The sequence below is a fragment of the Psammomys obesus genome, unplaced genomic scaffold (assembly GCF_907164565.1).
Source record: "Psammomys obesus unplaced genomic scaffold, mPsaObe1.curated_primary_1811, whole genome shotgun sequence".
In the NCBI taxonomy this organism is placed as follows: Eukaryota; Metazoa; Chordata; class Mammalia; order Rodentia; family Muridae; genus Psammomys; species Psammomys obesus.
The window spans coordinates 9628454-9632433 of NW_026585686.1; the positions used below are offsets into that span (position 1 = coordinate 9628454).

General features: G+C 34.4%; 1 pseudogene; it reads right to left on the reverse strand.

Moving 5' to 3' along the window:
* Window positions 1–1194: 1194 nt before the first annotated feature.
* On the reverse strand, window positions 1195–3740 carry LOC129692792 (protein SET-like; annotated as a pseudogene).
* Window positions 3741–3980: the final 240 nt, after the last annotated feature.

Sequence of the window (3980 nt, forward strand, 5' to 3'; positions counted from 1 at the left end):
TGTTTCCTTGTATAGTAAAATTTCTTGAGTTCCATGTATGTGACTGTAAATTTATGTAATTTCCTTTTTCTTCATAGATAAATAAAATTTGTGTGTGCACCACGTTTTTTTTTTAACCATTACATTTTTTAACCAATACACATGAATGAGTAATACTATAGTAGCATATAAAGTTCTTTCAATACATGTCCAAAATATATATTTATATATAATATATTTATATATTATATAATATAGTATGTATAAATATTATAATATGAATATTATAATATGTATAAACTGTACCATATGGTACTTATATATCTTGCATTTTGAGGAATTTGCCATACTAATTTTCATAGTGGGCATACTCATCCACACACCCTGCTATAGTCAATAAGAGTTTTTCTTTCTCTACATTTGCTTTTAGACATAAAATATTAGTTTAATTAAAATAGTATTACATGTTTCCTCCATGCATTTCATCATTCCAATCCCTCTTCTGCCTCTCTCAATTTTTTTAATCTTTTTATTTCTTTATTGAAGTAGGATTTCTTACATACACAGAGATGAATTTACTAAACCTAGTCATGTGAGGAAATTACACACTATCTATCTAGACAGATTTTCGTTATATTTTGCCTATTGATGAAGTAGTTCCATTTATATAGTTTTATACATCAAAAGGCTTTGAATTTGATGAGGTTGTCCATTAATCATCTCTGAAAAGGTGACATTTAATTTTAGGTGACATTTAATTTTAGGTATAATTACAGCATTGAAAAGCTTAAGCATCAGGTAGCTTCCTGAAACACTGTTCTCTGCACAGTGGCACTGAGTAGACAGAGCTCTTCTTCTACCCAGATTCAGAGTCACATCTGAGAGCTTCTGCTAAATAACTGAAAAAGAAGAATACTCCCCACCACCTCACAGAGTGCTCAGTCTGACAGCCACCTTCTTGACCAGTTGACACTGCCAGTGAAGACACACCAGCTGCTGTTCTTCATACCAATGACATTATAACAACAGGTCAGTGACACAGTGTGAACAAGTGTTGTCATAGTATCCAGGCAACTAAAGGCTCATTTAAAGGCATGCCAAATTGAGATAAAATCAAGGGTACAGTCTATGGCAGCAATTATTATATATCACTTGGTTACAGAAACATTAAGACATAATTTAAATCCCTTAAACTCACCCTGCATAGACCTGAGGTCATCCTGAAAAGTGCCTATCAAAAATACCAAGTTAGGGAGAAAAAGTTTGACATTATGTCATTATGCAGGTCAAACTTGGAAGGTCATATTGAGCATCTATTCTGACAGAAAATCATCAGGTCTTTTATGTACACATTGGTTTTACTGTAACAAAGTAACTTGTACACATTAACATTTTAAATGAACATCTTTTTTTTTCTTCAAGTGAAAACAAAAATAAAATAAAACAAAACAACTAAAAATAAAGTTACTACCAAAAATGCCAAATTGAAATAAAACGCTACAGATTCTGCTAATTCTCCCATTTAGTTCAGGGAGAGAAATATTTTTGAAGTGTCATCTTAAACTGCAAGGATGTCCCCTAAACATCACAATTAAACATATCAAAGGTGAGACCATGTTGTCAAAATTCCCCCTTAGCCCCCCACAGACAACTCAAACCCAGCCTTTGCTTACTTCTATATCACCCTTTTCCCTTTATCTTTTCTATTTATTAAACAAGAGTAAGTAAACAGACACATGTTGGCAAAAGATAACTGTCTGTATTCACATAGACACATTGAGCCCAATATACAGAGAATGGAAAAAAAACAAAAGGTAGAACTCTATGCACTACTACACATTGGGCTAGCATCCTCCAGCAGAGCCAATGGTGCTAGAAGGTTTCTTTTCTTTCCACAAAGAACAGTGTTGGTATTGGATACAGTTTTGGAGAGACAAAAGGAGAAAAATTAATTTAGATCTGAAAAGTGGAGATTCTCTTCCTGTTGTATTTTGCTCAAGATTATTTCCTTTAAGTAAATTGAGAAGCATCGTGTTAAGAGAAACCTCAAAACAGGCAACTGAGAACAAGGGGTTGGGGGAGGAAATGATTGCAACTTGCTTCCAGGAACTGGAGAAAATTAAAAATAAAATAAAATAAAACAGAAAATAAAAAAGAAAGTTGGAATCCATCAGTCTTCTGTGATGATCATCCTCACCTTTTTCCTCCTCTCCTTCCTGCTCTTCATCATCATCTTCATCTTCTTCACCTTTATCCTCATTCTCTTCTATGTCAATATCTTCCAACACTTGCTCCTCCTCCTCTTCCTCTTCCTTCTCCTTCTTCTTCTTCTGTCTCTACTTCATTATCATCCATATCAGGAACCAAATATAGTGCTGCAAGGGATTTGGCAAAATATCATCTTTGATGACCTCTCCTAACTCACCTGCACCTGCATCAGAATGGTCAGTGAACCAGGGAAAGAAGCTCTCTGGCTCTTTGTGCTGCAGCTTCTGCTGGCCATATTCTGCTTAGGCTTGAGTGCTTTTGTCAAATCCTTTCCAGATTTTCATTCGATTTCAGTGGACTTTAAAGGTGGGTCACCACTCTCGTTCAGATGAAATTCTTTGGAGAGAATATTATTTTTCCCTTTATTATTATTATTTGTTAAAATTTATTCACTTTGTATCCCTGCTATAGCTCCTTCCCTCATCACCTCCCAGTCTCACTCTCACTCTCCCTTCCCCCTCTATCTCCCTCCACTAGTGCACTAATAGGAGAAGTCTTCCTCCCTTAGTATCTTATCCTAGCCTAAAGAAAGAGGATCCAGACAGACCTGATGAGAACTTTATTTTCAAAGTAAGGGTTTTCATCAAAATAAAAATCTATTCTATAACCTGATTTAATGTCTTCAAATTACATCACTTCAACTCTGGTCAAATAATGCAGAGCCTCTTTGTCCTCATCCCCAAGCCATGCAGACACTTGTGGATGATTGACAAATGTTTTTATCTAAAATGTTGATATCTTGACAATCAAGTCTGACCTATTCTCATATATATATATATTCTAATATATAACATATATGCATTATATAATATGCGTATATTATTATATAATATACACATATTATAAATGTATATATTTTATATATGCATATTATATATAATATGCATATATAATAATATATACAGTATATATGTGTAGATATATATTCATATATTATTCACTTTGTATCCCTGCTGTGGCTCCTTCCCTCATCTTTTCCCAGTATCATGATCCCTCTCTCTTCCCCCTCTATGTCCCTCCCCTAGTCTACTAATAGGGGAGGTCTTCCTCTCTTAGTATCTCACCCTAGCCTGTATATTTGTATATACATGTATATACATAAACAAGAGGAAGAAACTCTCAAGAACTCGCTTCTCAAATTAATGGCATTTTTCTCTTCAACCTTTATACACATACACGCATATGTATATGCATAAAAAATCCCTGTCATTTCTAGGAAACACATTCTCATAGCAGATCCCCTGGTGCTTTAGTTCTTAAAGTTTTCTCATCCTGTCTTCCACAAGGTTTCTTGAGTCTCTGGAGCAAGACCTGTGCTTTAGATGTGTCCATTAGAGCAGGATCCTCAAGAATAACTGTTCTCTTCATTTTAAACAGTAGTGGTTCTCTGTAATGGTCTCTATTTATTTCAAAGAAAAGTTTCCTTAATGAAGGTAAGAACTACACTCACCTGTGAGGGAAAAAAAGCCAGGTACCTTACCACAATTAGACATGTTTTATATATATATATATATATATATATATATATATATATATATATATATGTCTGATGCCATTACTACACTTTTAGCGATAATCCTGCTATGATGTTCCTTGTCTATTTCCTAGGTCTCACAGCTCTTAGTTTCTTTCTTCCCTTGGAAGCTTGCATAGCACAGTCCAGTACCATAAAATTCATTTTCAGGGAAGAAGCTTCCAATCATACATTCCAAGCTTAAATTCTCTGAATTCTG